Source organism: Strongylocentrotus purpuratus, unplaced genomic scaffold (genome assembly GCF_000002235.5).
Source record: "Strongylocentrotus purpuratus isolate Spur 01 unplaced genomic scaffold, Spur_5.0 spur5_scaffold_3, whole genome shotgun sequence".
NCBI lineage: Eukaryota > Metazoa > Echinodermata > Echinoidea > Camarodonta > Strongylocentrotidae > Strongylocentrotus > Strongylocentrotus purpuratus.
In genome coordinates, this window is record NW_022145609.1 from 10,250,692 (window position 1) to 10,274,541 (window position 23,850).

Consider the following 23,850-nt stretch of genomic DNA (forward strand, 5'->3'; position numbering starts at 1 on the left):
CATTTTTGTAGTCCGATGTTGTCAAGATTGCCCGTATTTTTTTTCTTTCAGTTACTGATATTACTGATATAATAGTGAGGTTTTATGTTTATTTCATTTAATTTGCAAACTGCTGACTTAAACTTAAAGTGATATGACAAGAGGCCACTGCCCTCACATAGTATAATGAATAGAACACGGGTCTATTCAATTCAGTATATGCTACGAATTCTATAACAGGGCACCAATGAATAGGGAAGCTTGGCTATTCGATTCTGTTTTCAATAGCTTGCACCTGCAATTTTTGAATAGTTACGTAACAAACTACTCAGCTCTTTCTGACATGGCATCAATAATATTAGTGAATTGAAAACAAACCTGACCCTCCCTTCATTGAGTGACTTTTGTTTGGTCAAATGCGAGGATTACCAAAGAGGAGGTAATAATAGCATTCCTGACATTGCAACAATGACCGCGTTATTTTGATGCATTGTCCCTAAACCTACCGAAGAGGCTCTTTGTCCTTGTCTGGGAGGACAAGCACTTTAGACTGGGGCTGTAGTCTGATTTCAAGAAAGGAAAACAATTTCGTGACAGCTCAAAATAATGCTTGGAAATGGAAATTCAAATGATACCGTTTTAAAAACCAGAAAGATATGGTTTGAGGACAAGAAGCAGGATGTAATTCATTGCTCGGCAATCTTGACTGTATTTAAAACAGAGCATCCAATATACCTGATATTTAATAGTACTGTACAATGTCAATTAAATAAAATAACTAAATAAACATACAAATAATGGACCTCTTTAGCCAAGACTGTGGATTTTTATTGTTGAGCACTAAATGATTCTGCTCGGTCATACAGGCTAGGTGGGGGAATGCTTTCAATAGACTTAAATTTGAAAGGCCCTTTGTATCACTTCGTGCAAAATGACATAGGGCACTTCTAATAAATTTATACGAGAAGTAAAACCCTGTTCATCATTGTTTTCGTGTTGCAAAGTTGTTTACAGACTGAAAAAGGGATAGTACGGGACTGTAGAGAGTGAATAAAACTAGGAAATTATAATTGCAAATGTAAAACAACGTTGTAAACCTAGCAATAAGAGGCTCTTGAATGCAGTTTTTAAATGGACATGGCTTTGGGATTGCCAGCTAGCTGTCGATTGCCAGCTAGCTGTCGATTGCCAGCTAGCTGTCGATTGCCAGCTAGCTGTCTAGATGGGACCCCCCTGGCGATTAATGTGGGGGGGGGGGGTGATTTTTCAAATTTTCGAGGGCCAAACAAAAAAATAGTGCTCTCTACCCCCCCCCCCCCCCCCTCCCCCTTCCCCCTCTACCACTGAGTGAAATATCGGCCGGCACGATTTTTTTTTCTACATTGCTCCCCCCCCCCCCCCCGCAAAAGGTCCCTATTTTCTCATTGTTTTACATCAACAACAACAACAACAATAATATTTATTATAAAACTCCAAAATTGGTTTGTTTTTATAAATAATAATATCTGCCCGGCAAAATATTTGAAGTAAGTATGTAGATTAAGATCATCAGACTTTATTACACTGATGAGGTGTATTGGGTTCTCTTCACTTGTCTCTTTCTGGCTCTCTTTCTCTTTCTCTCTCTCTCTCTCTCTCTCTCATTGGGACTGAAAAAGTATTGAATGTAATAATGTTTGATAAATAGATAAAACAGGATTCCTGTCCTTCTTGTACTTCGTAAATATAATACTTTACCTTGCTTACAAGTTAATTGCAAGCTCATTGTATAGATCAATTAAGAGAATAGCAATAAATATGGACTTTGAGTGAGATCAAAATGGGTTTGACATCAGTTTTTCTTTTTCAAAGATTAAAAAAAAAGCAACAGCTGGGTGTCGAACCCGATACCTTCCAGTTACCAGGCGATTGCCTACCCACTAGACTAAAGTGTCACATTGCTAATCTCCATGTTTTTTTTTCATACTTATACTTATTGTTGTAGATGTAGCAAAAGAAAAAAACGCAACAGCTGGGGGTCGAACCCGATACCTTCCAGTTACCAGGCGATTGCCTACCCACTAGACTAAAGTGTCACATTGCTAATCTCCATGTTTTTTTTTCATACTTATACTTATTGTTGTAGATGTAGCAAAAGAAAAAAACGCAACAGCTGGGGGTCGAACCCGATACCTTCCAGTTATCAGACGATTGCCTACCCACTAGACTAAAGTGTCACATTGCTAATCTTCATGTATTCTTCATACTTACACTAATTGTTGTAGATGTAGCAAAAGATGTTTTCTGACTAATTCAGAGAGTCGCTTGTTAAAGAAAGAGTATTACATGCTATTTTTTCTTTGTTGAGGGGGGGGGGGGTGTCCCCTTTAAAAAAGAGATGACAAGTCAATATTATGGAGTGAAGAAAAAAAAATAACATGGGTTTATATAAAGGAGAAACTGAGACTCGAACCGAGTACATTGCATTGTGAAGTGATCACTTTTATCCACAAGACCATTTTGCCTCACCGTGATAACTGGTTCGCTTTTTGTTGTTAACACTTTCTGCATGCTAATGACTTTACAAAATGTGCCGATTTACTGATTTGACGCTTTCGGGATGCATTATTATCATCATTTTTGTAGTCCGATGTTGTCAAGATTGCCCGTATTTTTTTTCTTTCAGTTACTGATATTACTGATATAATAGTGAGGTTTTATGTTTATTTCATTTAATTTGCAAACTGCTGACTTAAACTTAAAGTGATATGACAAGAGGCCACTGCCCTCACATAGTATAATGAATAGAACACGGGTCTATTCAATTCAGTATATGCTACGAATTCTATAACAGGGCACCAATGAATAGGGAAGCTTGGCTATTCGATTCTGTTTTCAATAGCTTGCACCTGCAATTTTTGAATAGTTACGTAACAAACTACTCAGCTCTTTCTGACATGGCATCAATAATATTAGTGAATTGAAAACAAACCTGACCCTCCCTTCATTGAGTGACTTTTGTTTGGTCAAATGCGAGGATTACCAAAGAGGAGGTAATAATAGCATTCCTGACATTGCAACAATGACCGCGTTATTTTGATGCATTGTCCCTAAACCTACCGAAGAGGCTCTTTGTCCTTGTCTGGGAGGACAAGCACTTTAGACTGGGGCTGTAGTCTGATTTCAAGAAAGGAAAACAATTTCGTGACAGCTCAAAATAATGCTTGGAAATGGAAATTCAAATGATACCGTTTTAAAAACCAGAAAGATATGGTTTGAGGACAAGAAGCAGGATGTAATTCATTGCTCGGCAATCTTGACTGTATTTAAAACAGAGCATCCAATATACCTGATATTTAATAGTACTGTACAATGTCAATTAAATAAAATAACTAAATAAACATACAAATAATGGACCTCTTTAGCCAAGACTGTGGATTTTTATTGTTGAGCACTAAATGATTCTGCTCGGTCATACAGGCTAGGTGGGGGAATGCTTTCAATAGACTTAAATTTGAAAGGCCCTTTGTATCACTTCGTGCAAAATGACATAGGGCACTTCTAATAAATTTATACGAGAAGTAAAACCCTGTTCATCATTGTTTTCGTGTTGCAAAGTTGTTTACAGACTGAAAAAGGGATAGTACGGGACTGTAGAGAGCAAAGACGTTTAAATATAATTACTAGACGGAAAGCAGCACGCGCGGAAACCATGCAGACGAATGTGATTAGGCTCCGCCTCTTTTGGATCATTTGAAGACAAAATAAGCACCCGAGGCGGCTTTTTGATTGGATATGAGCCTCATGAATATGTATTTTATCGATAGTATCGTTTAAGAAACCGGATAATATATTTGACCTCATTGCGTCACTTTAATTATGCAGATTTATGCACGATGCAGGCTACTCGCACAAACTGAGAAGATTTAGTTCATTGAGAATGGGTGAGTAATTGATTGAAATATGAGTAGATTAAGTGAATTTAGTCATCAATTTTGAAAAAGCTGCAATAGTCTTTGTGATCTACGGTAATTTCGTTACATTGTGAGACCGTTCTCAACAGATTTTTGGGGAAAAGACTAGGAAATTATTGCTCTTGAAATTGAACTTTGATTTTCATCGTCATGAAGTAGTTTGACTGCGGTAATTTGCCGTCATTTCACCCTAGTACTCCAGTTAGGGGCCCGGCCGCGCGTTTCCGTTTTACACCCTGCCCTAGGCTTTTCTCCAATAAAATTTTACAAACCGACTGGTATTCGGAGTCTAGTCGTCCACATCTTGCCTCGGCGCTCTGCACACCACCAGAACTCTGAAAACGTCACGTAGCGCTAGCTAACTCTCTATACTAGTTGATCTTCCTAGTCGTATCATTTATTTTTATCCATTAATACGCAATACTCTAAGAGCGTGAGGATGCGTGATCAGCTCGCAAAATTTAGCCCAGCGATAACAAAACAATAATATATCGGGAAAACCGTCTTGAACAAGAAGACCCTCGCATCCCCAATTGAAATTGTACATAAGCTTTGGCTTCGCTATTCTTGACGTCGATATAAACAAACTTAGACTTCGGATACAGCATGTTTCGTGTAATTTCTTGCCGAAAAGCCTAGGGCAGGGTGTAAAACGGAAACGCGCGGCCCGGCCGTTCCGCCAGGCCCACCCTGGGGAATTTCGGTGCTCATCTGCATCAAGATCAAACTTTCTAATCAAGTTTTATTTGAGATTTGATCGTCATCATGAATCTAATTCACCAATCATCGATTTAATTTAAATACGTTAGTTACACCTTACAATAATCTCTGAAGCATGATTTTTTTTGATAATCCAAGTGGATTAATTCTTGTTAAAATCTTTAGTAGATGTTGACTCTGATGGCTTTACTTTATCAGTGCCATCCGTTCGCTCAGTTGCATCCGTGTCAACTTTATATAGGCCTAGACTAGACCAAAATTATCTGTGACCATTGATAATCAAACAACTTCAAATCCTATTTCATTTAGATGTAGACCCTAAACCTGGAACTTATTAATAAAAAGTATTCAAAAAACATCAACACTAGGATTTCTTTATTTAATAATTAGATTTTGTGTGGGTCCAGCATGCTTGTCAAGTTATCATTAGAGTCTAGACCTTGACCTAGACCGAATTTTCCGTCTCTTTCGTTCGTTAGCCTAGCCTCTTATTGGGGTAGGGTCGGCCGGCTCTCTACCCGGCCGGCTCTCTACCCGGCCGACCCTACCCCAATAAGAGGCTAGGCTAACGAACGAAAGAGACGGAAAATTCGGTCTAGACCTTGACCTTACTAGAGTCTACTAGATCTAGATGTAGACCCCTATCAGTGGCGTACGCAGGATTTTTTCAAGGGGGAGGGGTTAACATTTTGAAATTGGACCAAAAATTTCGCACCGACTCAGCCAGCCACTGAATAAGCATGGGGGGGGGGGGGGGGGTTTAGGTCATCCATTTGGATTTTTTGTTGTATTAAAAAAAAAAAAAAAAAAAACACAACAACACTAAAAAAGGGGGGTTCCAGAAAAACATACACATAACAAAAAATGAAGGTAGGGGGGTTTACCCCCCCCCCCCCCCCTGCGTACGCTTCTGACTCCTGTTATTACTTTTAATATATTATTAGAGATTTTTTTCTTGGAATTGTGCAGTTCATGTTGATAAATCTATTTGTGTAAGAGAAGACCCCTACTCCCTAGTCCACAATTATGTTTACTTATGAAGTCCACTTCTTCTTGTCTTAATAAACCAATTCTACTTAAGACTACTTTATATTTATAGGCCATATGAAGCACTTTTTGAGGCACAAGTTAAATCTTCCATTTGATTTTACTTTGTACTGTGGTCCATTAAATTGGAATGTTGATTTCCACACTATATTAAAATTAAGGCCAACCATGACATGAAAAATATCTTTTATGCTAGATCTATTTTTATTTTGTTAAGGAGAAAGGGACGCCTTGATTGTCGTATTGATTTTGTTTTCTTTTTGTTCCAACAGATGGAAACTGATGAAGAGCTGGAAGGAGCTAACTGATGAGTAGACATTACAACATTTCTTATATTTTCAAGATGAAGCTGAAAGTCCCATGCAGGTAAAATTTTCAGGATATTTAGCACACAAATATTAAACGACCACCTATTAATTCACTAAAAAGGAAATGGAACTAAGTGTATGTTTCAAGTGTGTATAGTGGAGGGAATATTTTATTCTAGTTCTTTCCTTTCTTTGTTTACAAAGGGGTTTGTCCTTATTTACAGGAGGTCCTGTGTGTAGAAGAACAATGTCTAATGCACATTCAAAGCACTACATAATAATGATAATGATCATACATGTAGGGTATACACAGGACCACTCATTACTTTTTTTTTTTGTAAGTGGTCCTTTCACTTCTTGAGCAATGAAGATGAAGAAGAACACAACATAAGATTAACGAAAGTCTGTTTATACGATGAATTATGGTTGATATGTATCTATTATTATCACTTTTTAATTGAAGTACCTACATTGCTTTCTCTTATGTAGGATGATGCTTCTCTACAGTGGATGATGAAAGCATGCTGATTACAAACCCAGGAGAGGAATAAAGAACATATATTGACAGAATCATATCTAGAGATGTGGGCCTACTGCACTTCATACAAGCAAGTGTGCTAATATACCATGTAGGTACCCCCAATAAACTATTGTAGGACACATTTATCATGCAGAAAGTTATAGATCTGACAATTATATTTTTCATTGTCCATTGACTTGTAAAAGAATACTTGACTGAATATCACAATTGTGATTTAGATTAAAACTAAAATGTCAATATACATGAAATATAAGTCTACATAACGTATGTTTCCGACAATAGCATTATTTCCTGTACATTCTCTGTTCCAAGTTGTTTGGTCATTTTATGTAAACCGAGTATTATTCATTTATGACCACAAGTTTACATTACAAGTACATTGTACATGTACCAGTATTACTTATTTCATACTTGTCTGATCCAAGCTCCATCAGGCCTATTGTCTTAATGGGATCATCAGAAATAATCTAACATGTGGTCAGTAACTAGTTTTGTAGGAAAAAAAGTTTAGGTTTTCCCACTAGAACCCCAAGTGAATATTAGTCCTTCCTCTTTTTGTCAGAGCAGGTATCAGGGTGTATGTTATTAGTTGTTGTTTATTTTCTTATACACTGTATCTTATTTCATTTTTCCATTCAACAGACTTGGGTTATCATCACAGCCCTTTCTTCTGAAAACTAGCCTACAACTTCATCGATGAATGCAGAAGACATCTACATGGGACTACGTCTTAAAGATGCCCCCTCATATAATGAAAGAGGACAGTAGAGATGGGTTTAATCTTGAATATTTACATACTATTTATTTATTATTTGTATTATATGTTTGTAGAATACCACATTTAAAAAAAGCTAATGAATTTATTATCTTGTCAACTTTCAAATAATTAAAGATAACTAATCATCAATGAATAAACATTAATGACATTTTAACATCTTACAGGATGAAACTGAGTGCTGGGCAGAAAGAAATTTCCTTGAAATTTGAGTGATAAAGATTTATCAGTCTATATCAAAGATTGAATCAATCAATGATATTTATAATTATAATTATACATGTTGAAATTCATTTACCTCAGTCTATGGACTTCTGTATTTGAAGTTTTGTAGATTATTACATTATTGCTGCTTCAAGTATTGTATGTAAGAAGGTTTGAAAGACAACCCTCTAAATGCACTAAATATGGAAACTGCTAATCATCATTGCCTGTTGTATCCAAACTGCTAATTTTAATAGAATCATGTTTTGATACTTCCTAGCTTAAGAAAACAGGAGGGGGGGGGGGGCTTGTTATCCTCTTCCTGGTGCTGTTTCTAAATGGACCATGTAACAGGTTGCAAAAGTGTAAACAATATTATATTTGTTATATGTTTATATTAGAAGGATTTAGAAAATGAAAACGTTTTGAATTATAGAATTACTGTTGCTAGAAGTAATGGCAGTATTGATGTGTAAGGGAAGGGGTGGTTTTCCCAGTGAAATTAACGGTATACCAATGTCAAATTGATAAAAAAGAGAAAACTATTCCTAAAAATAAAATTATAAAGGACATGGGCCTCCCAACTAACTAACCCTGGTACCACTCCTGGTTTTTTATTTTTGGAGGGGGTAGGGGGGGGCGCCCCAATTCAAAATTTCCAGTGTTAAATTCCATTGTCTTTAAACAAAAAATATGTCAAGATATTGAAAAACAATGTTTCACTTTCCGTTTTCAATTCGAATAAAATGATTAACATATTTTCCGATCTCTCTGGTCTCTACATTAAAAATGTTCAAAGCTCCTGCAAAGGCTGCAAAAAGGAAAAGTGAAGATAATCCAAGTGAAATGCGGACAGTAATGGAGTGAATATGGATCAATGGTTGATCGTAGTTGATAACGAGTAAATGTAAATGAATGGTATTACGACTGAAAGTGAGACAGAAAGGAATTAACTGCAACAGATTGTTCAGTCAAGACAACAAACCGTTAGTTGCAGAAGATAATTTACGAAAGACAGAGAAAGAGAGAGAAGGGGGATCATTAAGGTACGATGAGAGTGGGTGGAGAAAAACCATCCTCTTTGCCACATAATTTGTTTGTATAAAATAAGGACACTTTATACATTAGCATATTTAACATGTATAATCATAGCCAGAGAATGTGTTGTTATATGGCTTATAGCATGTTTGAGTTAATAAAACAAAAACAGACCCAGTTATTGATAGACTAAAAAGGGAATAAGATCGGATCAGTATTTCTTATTCAATGAGTTAAGGCCACTCCCCATATTAAAAAACAACAACAACACAACAACGAGAGGTCCACTTCCCGATGCATTCTGGGTACACCAGCTGTTATACTGGTGATCGATAATACAAGTTCGAGCGCGTATTTCACCTAACGGTGATCGCATCAGAATAATCTACGCTGATTCGCTGAATCACTTGCGTTGCTAGCGCGCAGCGTGATGAATAAATTACCCATAATTCCGTACAGTAGATTATTTGACCTCTCTAATTACGCTGATATGCGTATTGTCTTTTACCATGTAGTGAACATCATTCCAGTACACGTTTCGTGGGGAGCATCCTTCAGAATGCATAATTCATAGGGCTCATGAATTATGCAAGGGGGCTTATTTTGGCTTCTAATGGATCCGGACAAAATGGCGGAGCTTGGGGGGCCTGGTAGAGAGTGAATAAAACTAGGAAATTATAATTGCAAATGTAAAACAACGTTGTAAACCTAGCAATAAGAGGCTCTTGAATGCAGTTTTTAAATGGACATGGCTTTGGGATTGCCAGCTAGCTGTCGATTGCCAGCTAGCTGTCTAGATAGGACCCCCCTGGCGATTAATGTGGGGGGGGGGGGTGATTTTTCAAATTTTCGAGGGCCAAACAAAAAAATAGTGCTCTCTACCCCCCCCCCCCCCTCCCCCCTCCCCCTTCCCCCTCTACCACTGAGTGAAATATCGGCCGGCACGATTTTTTTTTCTACATTGCTCCCCCCCCCCCCCCCCGCAAAAGGTCCCTATTTTCTCATTGTTTTACATCAACAACAACAACAACAATAATATTTATTATAAAACTCCAAAATTGGTTTGTTTTTATAAATAATAATATCTGCCCGGCAAAATATTTGAAGTAAGTATGTAGATTAAGATCATCAGACTTTATTACACTGATGAGGTGTATTGGGTTCTCTTCACTTGTCTCTTTCTGGCTCTCTTTCTCTTTCTCTCTCTCTCTCTCTCTCTCTCATTGGGACTGAAAAAGTATTGAATGTAATAATGTTTGATAAATAGATAAAACAGGATTCCTGTCCTTCTTGTACTTCGTAAATATAATACTTTACCTTGCTTACAAGTTAATTGCAAGCTCATTGTATAGATCAATTAAGAGAATAGCAATAAATATGGACTTTGAGTGAGATCAAAATGGGTTTGACATCAGTTTTTCTTTTTCAAAGATTAAAAAAAAAGCAACAGCTGGGTGTCGAACCCGATACCTTCCAGTTACCAGGCGATTGCCTACCCACTAGACTAAAGTGTCACATTGCTAATCTCCATGTTTTTTTTTCATACTTATACTTATTGTTGTAGATGTAGCAAAAGAAAAAAACGCAACAGCTGGGGGTCGAACCCGATACCTTCCAGTTACCAGGCGATTGCCTACCCACTAGACTAAAGTGTCACATTGCTAATCTCCATGTTTTTTTTTCATACTTATACTTATTGTTGTAGATGTAGCAAAAGAAAAAAACGCAACAGCTGGGGGTCGAACCCGATACCTTCCAGTTATCAGACGATTGCCTACCCACTAGACTAAAGTGTCACATTGCTAATCTTCATGTATTCTTCATACTTACACTAATTGTTGTAGATGTAGCAAAAGATGTTTTCTGACTAATTCAGAGAGTCGCTTGTTAAAGAAAGAGTATTACATGCTATTTTTTCTTTGTTGAGGGGGGGGGGTGTCCCCTTTAAAAAAGAGATGACAAGTCAATATTATGGAGTGAAGAAAAAAAAATAACATGGGTTTATATAAAGGAGAAACTGAGACTCGAACCGAGTACATTGCATTGTGAAGTGATCACTTTTATCCACAAGACCATTTTGCCTCACCGTGATAACTGGTTCGCTTTTTGTTGTTAACACTTTCTGCATGCTAATGACTTTACAAAATGTGCCGATTTACTGATTTGACGCTTTCGGGATGCATTATTATCATCATTTTTGTAGTCCGATGTTGTCAAGATTGCCCGTATTTTTTTTCTTTCAGTTACTGATATTACTGATATAATAGTGAGGTTTTATGTTTATTTCATTTAATTTGCAAACTGCTGACTTAAACTTAAAGTGATATGACAAGAGGCCACTGCCCTCACATAGTATAATGAATAGAACACGGGTCTATTCAATTCAGTATATGCTACGAATTCTATAACAGGGCACCAATGAATAGGGAAGCTTGGCTATTCGATTCTGTTTTCAATAGCTTGCACCTGCAATTTTTGAATAGTTACGTAACAAACTACTCAGCTCTTTCTGACATGGCATCAATAATATTAGTGAATTGAAAACAAACCTGACCCTCCCTTCATTGAGTGACTTTTGTTTGGTCAAATGCGAGGATTACCAAAGAGGAGGTAATAATAGCATTCCTGACATTGCAACAATGACCGCGTTATTTTGATGCATTGTCCCTAAACCTACCGAAGAGGCTCTTTGTCCTTGTCTGGGAGGACAAGCACTTTAGACTGGGGCTGTAGTCTGATTTCAAGAAAGGAAAACAATTTCGGGACAGCTCAAAATAATGCTTGGAAATGGAAATTCAAATGATACCGTTTTAAAAACCAGAAAGATATGGTTTGAGGACAAGAAGCAGGATGTAATTCATTGCTCGGCAATCTTGACTGTATTTAAAACAGAGCATCCAATATACCTGATATTTAATAGTACTGTACAATGTCAATTAAATAAAATAACTAAATAAACATACAAATAATGGACCTCTTTAGCCAAGACTGTGGATTTTTATTGTTGAGCACTAAATGATTCTGCTCGGTCATACAGGCTAGGTGGGGGAATGCTTTCAATAGACTTAAATTTGAAAGGCCCTTTGTATCACTTCGTGCAAAATGACATAGGGCACTTCTAATAAATTTATACGAGAAGTAAAACCCTGTTCATCATTGTTTTCGTGTTGCAAAGTTGTTTACAGACTGAAAAAGGGATAGTACGGGACTGTAGAGAGTGAATAAAACTAGGAAATTATAATTGCAAATGTAAAACAACGTTGTAAACCTAGCAATAAGAGGCTCTTGAATGCAGTTTTTAAATGGACATGGCTTTGGGGCTACCCGCTACCGCCGCCAGGCTACGCTGTCGATTGCCAGCTAGCTGGTCGATTGCCAGCTAGCTGGTCGATTGCCAGCTAGCTGTCGATTAATGACTTTACAAAATATGCCGATTTACTGATTTCACGCTTTTGGAGGCATATTTATTATTATTTTTGTAGTCCGATGTTGTCAAGATTGCCCCTAATTTTTTTCTTTCAGTTACTGATATATTAGGGAGGTTTTATTTTATTTTCATTTATTCTGCAAACTACTGACTTTAACTTAAAGTGATATGACAATAGGTTACTGCCCCGACATTGCATAATGAATAGAACACGGGTCTATTCAATTTAGTATACGCTACGAATTCTATAAAAGGGCACCAATGAATAAAGGAAGCTTGGCTTTTCAATAGCTTGCACCTGCAATTTTTGAATAGTTACGTAACAAACTACTCAGCCCTTTCAGACATGGCATCAATTAATGAATTGAAGAAAAAAAATCCGACCCTCCCTTCATTGAGCGAATACTTTTGGCAAATACGTGGATTACCAAAGAGGTAATAATAGCATTCCTGACATTGCAACAATGACAGCATTATTTTAAAGTATTGTCCCTAAAGGTAGCCTGCTGAATAAGCTATTTATCCTTGTCTGAGAGGACAAGGCCTTTCAATATCCCCATGCATAAGAAAAGAATAGGCTGGGGCTGTAGTCTGATTTCAAGAAAGGAAAACAATTTCGGGACAGTTCAAAATAATGCTGGGAAATGGAAATTCAAATGATACCGTTTTAAAAACCAGTAATTAGATATGATTTTAGGACAAGAATCAGAAGATAATTCATTGCTCGACAGTCTAATTGATTGTATTTAAAACAGAGTATCTAATATACCTGATATGTAATAGTACACTGTCAATTAAAACAAATAACTAAATAAACAAACAAATATAGACCTCTTGACCCAAGACTGGGGGTTTTTATTGTTGAGCACTATTTAATTTTGCTCGGGTATACAGGCGAGGTGGGGTGAATGCTTTCAAATGTAAAAGGCCCTTTGTCTCACCTCGTGCAAGATTAGGGCGCTTTTATTAAATTTATAGGAGGAGTAAAACACCGTTCATTGCATGCATGCTACAAATAAGTTGTATACAGACTGGAAAAGGATAGTACGGGACAGTAGAGAGTGATTTAAACGAGGAAATTAGGATTGAAAATGTAAAAAAACGTTGTTGACCTGGCAATAAGAGCTAGGCTCTTGAATCTTGTTTTAAAAATGAACATGGCTCTGTGGCTACCGCTACCGACCGCCAGCTACCCCCCCCCCGGCCCCCCCCCCCCCCAAAAAAAAAAAAAAAAAAAAAAATTGTATCAATCAATTAAAAGAATAGCAATAAGTATGGACTTTGAGTGAGATAAAAAAAAGGGGTTTAACATAAGTTTTTCTATTACAAAGATTTTTTTTTTAAAGCACTTGCTGTGTGTCGAACCCGATACCTTCCAGTTACCAGGCAATTGCCTATCCACTAGACTAAATTAAATGTGTCACACTGCCAATCTCTATGTATTTTTTCATATTGATACTTATTGTTGTAGATGTAGCAAAAGATGTATTCTAACGACTAAGTAATTCAAAAAGTCGCCCTTAAAAAAAAAAAAAAGAGTATCACATGTTATTTACTCCTTAGTTTAGAAGGTGGGGGGTGACCCCTTTAAAAAAGAGATGGAAAGTCAGTATCATGGGGTGAAGAAAAATAATAACAAAAAAAATAAAGGAGAAGCTGGGAGTCGAACCGGATACATTACATTGTGATGCGATCAGTCTTATCCACAAGACCACTTTGCCTCAGTGCCATTCTCTGGTTCGTTTGTTGTTAACACTTTCTGCATGTTAATGACTTTACAAAATATGCCGATTTACTGATTTCACGCTTTCGGGAGGCATATTTATTATTATTTTTGTAGTCCGATGTTGTCAAGATTGCCCCTAATTTTTTTCTTTCAGTTACTGATATATTAGGGATGTTTTATGTTATTTTCATTTATTCTGCAAACTACTGACTTTAAACTTAAATTGATATGACAATAGGTTACTGCCCTGACATAGCATGATGAATAGAACACGGGTCTATTAATTTAGTATACGCTACGAATTCTATAAAAGGGCACCAATGAATAAAGGAAGCTTGGCTTTTCAATAGCTTGCACCTGCAATTTTTGAATAGTTACGTAACAAACTACTCAGCTTTTTCAGATATGGCATCAATTAATGAATTGAAGAAAACAAATCCGACCCTCCCTTCATTGAGCGAATACTTTTGGCAAATACGTGGATTACCAAAGAGGTAATAATAGCATTCCTGACATTGCAACAATGACAGCATTATTTTAAAGTATTGTCTCTAAAGGTAGCATACTGAATAAGCTATTTATCCTTGTCTGGGAGGACAAGGCCTTTCAATATCCCCATGCATAAGAAAAGAATAGGCTGGGGCTGTAGTCTGATTTCAAGAAAGGAAAACAATTTCGGGACAGTTCAAAATAATGCTGGGAAATGGAAATTCAAATGATACCGTTTTAAAAACCATCAATTATATATGATTTTAGGACAAGAATCAGAAGATTCGTAAATATTCATAATTGAATGACACACGCCCTTAAAACTAAAACAACAACAACAACAACATGATTTTTCCGTAGAGATCAGTGGGTTGTATTTAATACTATAGGAGCAGCAGCAGCTACAGTACCGTACCCTGCCCGGTATCCGCCCGATAGGCAATTTTTCTTAGATAACTTTTCTGAAAATGAATTATACAGGCGCTAATGTATATCAATTTGTAGCCGAAATTCTAGCGAATCCAACCATGCCATTCTTATGCCTGAAATCGTAAGCAATTGTCCGTAGTGCGCCGTCTGCGTGAGGCATTTTCCTTGCCTATTTCCGCCTAGACCTGCCCTAATTCGTGCCGATGGTGGACGCGCATCAAAAGTATAGAAAAGGGAGACATCTCGGGTAAACGTTAGGCCAAATAAAATTGCTTCCCAGTAGAATTTGATCTACATGATATTTTGATAATTGATATTTCTTTCTTTATTTCTTCTTTTGCCTCTGTAGGCCTACTAATAATGTCTATTCACTGTTATTCACCACTTTCTGATCTGGGAAAATTCTGTAACTGCCTTTCCGGGAAAATCCTGTGACTTGTCTTTAATGTTTTAATAATGGTAATCAGATAAATCTGACTAAAGTCACTTAACATATCGCTAATCATTTTTAAATTAACCACTAGGGTGAAAGAATTTAATTTAAAAAAAAAATATAACCACTATCAAAGTGAACATATTGTAAAAGAAAGTAATGGTGCTTCATTTTTATTTATTTTTAAATGCAAACTATTCTCGACATCTCTCAAATCTTGATTCAAAAATAAATTAGCGTATATTTTTAGGCATAATAATTGGTTGGAAAAAGCATCTAAGCAATATTGTCATTAGAATTATCATCATCGCCGACATCGTCTAAATCATCATCATTACAATTTTAGGGTATATAGGTCTATAACGCAAATGTGGTTTCCTTTTTGATTATTTGTTTAAGACTTCAAGTTGTTGTGTTTTTTGTTTTCCACTTGTTCTAAATTATGCAGTATTATATTTTGATAATGCATTCAATAATAATTATAGACAACTTGAAAGACAAAACTTTCCGAAATGATCTTAAAAACGAAGTTGTCGATTCACTTCCATAGAAAGTCAGTGTTTTTTTTTTGCAAAATAATGTAGTATAATAATTAATGCAAAAGGAGTGGTGGTAGGGGGGGGGGGGGGTCACCAGTCACGTTTTTGCCACTTCAACATCCAAAGAGGGTTGAAAGCTATTGTATAAGTATTTTGTTGACATTACCGAGAACAACTCAAATCATGTCCTGCAATGTATTGCCCTTCTCTAAATTTGGCACTATACCCCCTCCCCCACATCTTCTACATAATTCATCTATTTATTTATTCATTCAATATTCATTCATTTTATTGCCGAGAGATATTAATGTGATGGATAGAGATAAAAAAATGTTCACCTTTTATTCGCCATAAAACTTTAGCAAACTAACAACGTATATAAGAATTACCCTAGCCATTTGAAAGGCTGACAGGCGTATTGGCCCTTGTGAAATGTATCATTTATAGTTTTATACTACTCTTTCGATAGCCATTCATATAGGTTTATTTCACATAAAACAACATTTATTTTATTCACAGTCAGCTGACGGAAATTTGATAGCAGCGAAAATGTCATGGTCCGTGTTGGCAAAAATATATAACACACAAACATTTGAAAAAAGATATTATAGCCTAATATATAGAAGCACTAAGAAAAAGGATGTAAAAGTGAAGAGGGAGACTAAAAGAAAAATCGGGGAAAGGAGGGGTGTAATCGAAGAAAATTGAGGGAATAAATTAAACTAAATTAATTAAAACAAAAACTAATACATCAATCCTCTGCCTGCATCCTGTATCGTATCAGAAACAAGCACTCTTTTCGCTACAAAGCCACGACGCTGGATTGAAAGGCGACACAAGCTTCAGCGACATAGAACATAAATACAAACTTTTTGCAAATCTACCAAACCTGGCAACTTTTTTAAAAGCCGGACTTAGTTCTCATCGGGATCACTTTTGGAGAACCGAACTTCAAGCATTTTTTGCAACTTTAATCAATCATATATAATTTTGTCACAAAATTTAACTGCATGATTATCACATTACCACATCGTTACCAGAAATTGTCGGTTGCTCTATCGAACGAACGGCCAAACATCATTGCAACATTCTTCGGGGGGGGGGGGGGTTCAATCTCAGCCTCCCACCTTATTCGCCTACCATTACCCCCCGGAAAACTACCCCCAAAGATAATTACCCCTAAGGACAATTACCGTGCCTCGACGAGCTACCCCCGGAAAAGAGTCCCCCCCCCCCCCACCCCCTGAAACTTAACCCCTATATAGGACAATGCCCCCCTGGGACAACCAAGGACAACCGCCCCGAGGACTACCCCCTGTTCAGTATGAACAGGGGGAAGTCAACCTCGATAATTAGTTGGGTAATTTTTAGGGGGAGATCATTAATTTCAGGGGGTGGTAATTGTCCTCTGGGGGTTTAATTGTCCACGGGGGGGGGGTAATAATTGTCCTAGAGGGTAATTTTTCGGGGGGGAGTAACTTCCTCGGGGTGGTTGTCCTCGGGGGGGGGGGGGGGGTAATCGTCCTTGGGGTAATTATTGTACCGCTAATTGGCCGGGGGTGACATGCCCAAGGGGTAATTGACCTAGAACCTTCAAAGGGCAATAAATAAACAGCTACTCAATTTACACTGAATTTTATTTTCTGGTTGTAAACTCAACAAAAAATGAATGGCCACCTCTAAATGATTATTTTGTAGACCATGCAAGTGAGCCTGCAAAATGTTAAGTTTAGTAGCACGGTTATGATTGCTCATCAAAAAGTGAACAACATTCCGTCTGGCAGATTTTGACAACTGCATGGCTGTAATCCCAGTAAAGAGTTTTATGCCTGGTGACCATGTTATCTCATTTATGATCTTTCTTTTATTTGCAAAATGTAGGTCAACATATACGGGGGGGGGGGGTGAATTCCCAATTTACAAACTGTTTATAGGTCGAATGTAGTTTTATAGTATTTGTGTATTCTTCACCTTCTTCATACTCTCGAGTTGCGATTTTATGGAGTAAACCGAGTGTTTTATCATGGAAAAAAGACAATGAAGTGTGCACTTTCAAAAAACCAACCGCAGACCTAAAAACACACAAATAGACTAAAAAACCACGGGCAGATAACCTTTTCTCTGTTAGAGCATAAACAACGCACGGTACATACACTGAACTAGCGCGTGTGTTTGAGTGGGCGGAAATAGGGCAGGGGCATCACAGGGCGACATGGCCGAGTTCAAGCCTCGATAACTTTTTTATAAATAATAATTTTCGCAAGAAATTTGCTCAGGTAAAACATCAGGAATTTAAACTTCCATATCTCTTTAAACAAAAGTAAAATTTCCACCATATTTTTTTCCTGATCGTTTTGAATAGGAACTTGATGTTTTTTAAAAAGGTTGATTCACACCTAAATAAGCGCATAGCTGACTGCTGCACAGTGACGTCATTCGCGTATCTCCGTTAAATGGGCGATCGACAGTGTACCATATTTCGTGCACATGTTCCTTACAACGTGTATGCTGCTATAGGCAAGTTAGTCGCACGCCTTCATTGCGCACCGCAGAAACTCGGGCGATGGAAGACGGCCGTTGTGTCTAATAAGCCACTGGTAACAGGGGGGCGGTAACTGGGCAGGGTACGGTACGTCTGCGAATTAAACTTTAGGTACGCATCCCTATTTTTTAAAGCACCCCCTATCTGAGGACTGCCAACATTTTCGAACCCCCCCCCCCTTTCGCGGGCTTTTCCTGCCTTGGAGACCCCCTAAATCAGGAAAAATGCTCAATGTACCCCCCTAAATTCGGAATAATTTCTCAGGAGTCCAAAGAGACTAGGGAGAGAAAAAAAAAGAAAAAACATGCACCCCCTTTTTAAAGAAATCTCCGGGTGAAAAGTCAAATACACCCCTTTTTTTACAATTCTCGGGCCGGACTTTGTCGCACGAAAAGTACCCCTTTACCGGACATTTTGGTAACACGCAGGCGCGTACGCAGGATTTTTTCAAGGGGGGGGGGGGGGTTAAAAATCGGGCCAAAAAAAAAAAAATCCAAAAGGGGGGGGGGGGGGGGTTTTAGATAAATTTAGGGGGGGTTTACACACAAAAAAATTACCAAAGGGGGGGGGTTAACCCCCAAACACCCCCCCCCCCCCCCTGTGTACGCGCCTGGTAACACGCATTGGGCCGGGGTCCACCCCAGAAATAAATAACTTTCAATAGAAGCAAAAATATCAGACAAACCAATCAAAACAAGTTTTAGAAAAATCGGATTACTAATAAGAAAGTTATGAATTTTTAATGACATGGAAAACTTTGAAAATCCCAAGACAATCTGGCATTGTGTAATTTAACACATGTCTTTACGTGAATATTTAAGCTTCATTATGATGTGTTTAATACTTATGCTTACATTTCGTTAAACTAGTGTCTCAGGTCGCGTTGTCTTTTTCTTTAGCTTAGCTAAATCATAATACCACGCTTTATTTTAGAGGATAGATAGTAGTTAGACCAAAACACAGTATTTCGTTTATTTTTAAACGTAAAGAACTCATTTAAACCATGCAAAAATGACGATATTAAAACTTCTCCTCCCCTTCATGCTCCTCTCCTCCTCCCCCCCCCCCCCCCCCCCCCCCCCCCCCATCTGAAAGGGTAGCTCTATGTAGAACGTGCTTTAGTATTACAATAGAACGGTCGTTCATCTTTCATACCACCAGTCTCGGTACTTGTCTCATTAATAATGATGACTGTAAATGCATGCACTTCGCCAAATATTCGCACTAGATCTCATCAAATTATTGGTAACCCCAACATATCAAATCAAGCTTTCAATTCCAATACCACATTCACACCGACGAGACCGACAACACTGCGAACAAGATTTACAATACCGCGAATGACCAAGAATCGGTCGGGTTGGTGTCGGTGTGAAATGCGTCGCGCTTTGGTGGTGCTACTATAAACGTACTATGGACGTACGTATCAAATTAAAGCGGTTCACTTAATATAAAATGGCAAATAGGATATCATGAAATCAAATGGTCGAAAATGGGCAAAATAAATTCACCAAATAACATTCATATGAATGAATTTGTAATCTTGCATGATTAATTGTGAGACAGTATTATGCACTGGAGGAAAATAAAGTAATTGGCTTAGATCTGTTTAATTGTTCTTATTGTTACAACATTAATTTAAAGGTAATGCAAAGTTTCGGGAAATTTTGAAAATTGGATTGATAGTAATTTTAAAATGTTGATATATTTGGATGCCCCAGCACTAGAAAATTTAGCCCCTAAAACAGTTCTGCTTTCGAGAAATTGAATAATAAAAAAAATTACCGGTGCTCCCGGTTAATTTCAAATATTTCAATAGCGCCTAAGGCCATTTCATGGTAGCTGCGATCATGAAAATCTCAGAATATGCAGTTCTGATATATAATTTCCAAACGGGAATAGCAAATCGGTCGATTGTAGTCAAGAAACATTGTTTCAGAGCTTAAGTAATATCAGTCCTGAAAGGGCGCTATTACAACATAGAGAGTTTATTATTTACAATTTCATTACTTTAGACTCGATTTCAATCGCGACAATGATCATTGAATATTGTAAAATCGCAGCATAGGCTTCTGATATGTTCATTTGAACCAAATTCATGACCCCTTACCAAAACTTTGTAATACCTTTAATGTTAAATTAAAATCTCTTTAAAAAACGGAACGGAGAGCCAAAAGCACATTAGTGACGCCTGATTTATCAGTCATCATTCTTTGTAGGGTTGGTGTTACTCTTCCAAAAATCATGAAGCTCGATCATAGATTTAAAATAAAATCGTATTCTATAGAATTGGTTTCAGCGCTTCTGTATTATTTTTGTGTAAAACACATTCAAAGAACATTCGGAAATGCGATACGAGCTTATCAAACGACAAACAAATTGATGCAATCATGGACGGTACTCTCGTAAAAATATTATTTCTCTGACAAAATATATACAATTAAAATCATTAAAAGCCTTTAGGCGTTCGAGTAGGCCTACATCATTGTACTCTTGTGCTATGGCCCTGGGAAGCGGGGGTGCTGGGGGTGCTGCAGCACCCCCAGCAATTTTTTTTGTTACTAGTGATACATAAAAAAAAAAAATTGTGGTAATTGGTGACCCAAAATGACAGACAGACCTTACCCCCCCCCCCCCCCCCCATACCGATCAACAAAATTTTCAAATTTTGGGACACACATACAAAAAAAAAATGTCCCTCTCCCCCCCCCCCCCCGTTTATTCAGCAATCGGCTGACTCGTTGCGATTTTTGGGGGACAAAAAAAAAAGATATGTCCCCTTACCCCCCCCCCCCCCCCCCCCCCCCCCCGCTTATTCAGCGACCGGCTGAGTCGTTGCGATTTTTTGGGGACAAAAAAAAATTAAAAAAATGTCCTCTTACCTTATCTTAAAGAGGGAGAATAGGAAAAAAAGGAAAAGAAAGAAAAGAAAGGAGGCAAGAGCCCTTCGCCCCTTTTCCCTCTTTTCTTATTATTTTTCCTCTTCTTTCTTTCCTTTTATATTTTCTTTCCCTCTCCCTTCTCTTTCCCTTTATGGCGGGAGGGAGGAGGGGGAGGTAAGAGCCTTTCGCCCTTCCCCCGTTTCCCTCTTTCCGTCTTCTTCTTTCTTTCCTTTTATATTTTCTTTCCCTTTCCCTTTCCCTTTTCTCTCTCCTTATTTATTTTTTGGCGGGGGGGGGGGGGAGTGAGGAGGAGGCAAGAGCCCTTCGCCCCCCCCGTTTCCCTCTTTTCTTCTTATTATTCTTTCTTTCCTTTTATCTTCTCTTTCCCTTTCCCTTTTTTCCTTCTCTCTGTCTCCCCCAGCTAGGGCTGGTTTTGTTTACGAAGCGCCCGTCAGGAGAGTACACGATAGAGTACACGATAGAGTACACGATAAAATTGACGATATCGTGAACTTTATATCGTGAACTTTTCACGATAAAATTCACGATATCGTCAATTTCATTGTGAAAAGTTCACGATAAAGTTCACGATATCGTCAATTTCGTGAATTTCTTCGTGAAAAATATGCGATAAAATTGACGATATCGTGAATTTTATCGCATATTTTTCACGATTTAGTCTATTCGCGATGTCCCTTCAGGGCCACCATATGTTGGTGTGTGTTTTGTATCTGACTGTTGTAGGCCTAGACCTAGATCTACTTGTTATGTGTTTAAGTGTTGAGAGGCGGGGGGGGGGGGGGGGGGGGTAGTAGGTGTTTTCTAGCTTTTTCTCTTTTTATCATTTATCTTTTTTTATCATAACCCTTCTGTTTTTTCTCTGAAGCAAATTTAAGAGGGAAAAAAAAATATTGTGGAAAAGAAAAGAAATAATTCATACGCAAACTCAGTGGTCGAGGAAATAGTACAAACTTTATTTGCAATTTGTTTAAAATGTGAAAAATATAATTTTGTTTATGTCAATATTTTTCATCTGTAAATGTGTAACTTTATTTGTAACCTTGTATGGAAATTTAAAAGTTCACTTGCAAATTTTTGTAGACCTATGCCAAGATTATTTTGTTATTTTGTATACAATGTTATAAATTATGTACAATTTTCTTTATGAGAGAAGAGAATAAAAACCTATGAAAACAAAAAATTGACATGTGTGCACGGCCGCAAAAAAAATATCGATCCAAATCGCGATTCAAGTCGCATAAATTATTGTTTTGTGTGAAAGGCCTAATTCATGCAGCAACGCAGTGAAAGACAATTCATTGAATCTCATCCCGCTTTCATATTCTTCTAGGGGTGTTTCACAAAGATCCTAAGTCGAACTGAAACATTATGCAGAGCCATTCGTAGCCTTAAAATAAAATATATTCATAAGCGAAAATTCAAGTATTTTAGACTTTTTTTTAATTCCACAGCAAGAACATTAAATCTCCTTGATAATACAAAATATGAATGATTTTAATCAACATTTTGTGCCTTGTAAAATAACTTTTACAAAATATTTTCATAGATTCTAACGGCTTTCCATAGTTGTTAAGTCCAACTTAGAGATAAGTTTAACTTAGGATCTTTGTGAAACACCCCCTGGTCCCTTTGTCCTGTGCTTTGAGGCTAATAATGGACTCGTATCTCATTCAAGGTTGCATAAATGATTAATAAAGAAACAAGGAAAGATCAATTATCATTGTTCTGTGTCTTTATATTTTGTTTTCTTTTTTTGCGTTGTATTCAAATGGAATTACATGGAATTACACTACACATCACTTCTGTGAGCAAACTACTTTCAACATCACTGGCTAAAAAACCTTATAAATTCATTCATACGCGGCAATATCATAACATAATTGGTATCATACGAAAGAGGATGAATTGAACTTTAACATGAATAGTAAGACTTTTATTCAGGACATTACAAATTTCCTAGTAACCTTTGGAAAAATTCAGGTTTCATTTCCTTGTTTCGGTAAGGTCGACAGATTCTATATATCTCATTATTAACACATATTTTTACATTTAATGTTTGTTAGTCATGAGTCACAGGCAAGAATTCTACTGATTCAATAAAATATCATTTATTTTGATACAACAAAGACATTGTTTCCTAATTTCTAAGCTTTAAACGAAAAGAATATAAAGCCTGCTCTACAATTCAAACAGAAATAGCCTCATAACTGTACAAAACGATGAAAGAAATTTAAATTTCCAGTATTTTCCAAATTTTCAAGTAGTCTATATTACACAAGAAAATTCATGTGAATTTCGGCATGGGGTCTATACTCTATAGGTATGAAACTCCATGATGTACAAGGAAATCCTATTAGAACGAGTATAGCATGCAATAGCAACTGTTTCATCATAAACTGCATTAAAATAATGTTTTACAAAGTGAATGATACATCCTCCTGGTCGGAAATCTTCATGTTTTTTTCAGGGCATTTAGACCCCTTTTCAATTGGCTTCTTTTTGTTATTTCGTTAATTAAATTCAAATCTAATCTAATCATAATGAAATGTTACAAGCAACTTCTCTTTCAAAAAGATATTTCTACATGTGTGTCAAAGACTGATGACAAATACAAAATATATCATACTTGTCAGATTTTTACCTCTGACATTTTTACCGTGCACTTTAAAATCAAGGAACAATAGAATGATGTAAAATGAAAACACTGATTCAAACACTAAATAAAGGCACTTAAAATTGTCTGATTTTATTGCGATGTAGGATATACAATTATCTCGGCCAAGTATTACAACCAGAG

At 37.1% G+C, this 23,850-nt stretch overlaps 1 long non-coding RNA gene across 1 annotated transcript; it reads left to right on the forward strand.

Moving 5' to 3' along the window:
- The first annotated feature begins 3,861 nt into the window (after positions 1–3,861).
- On the forward strand, positions 3,862–7,290 carry LOC115928427. Its single transcript, XR_004066048.1, has 4 exons — positions 3,862–3,902; positions 5,972–6,065; positions 6,497–6,636; positions 7,191–7,290. It is a non-coding gene; the product is annotated as an uncharacterized LOC115928427 (long non-coding RNA).
- The last annotated feature ends 16,560 nt before the right edge of the window (positions 7,291–23,850 follow it).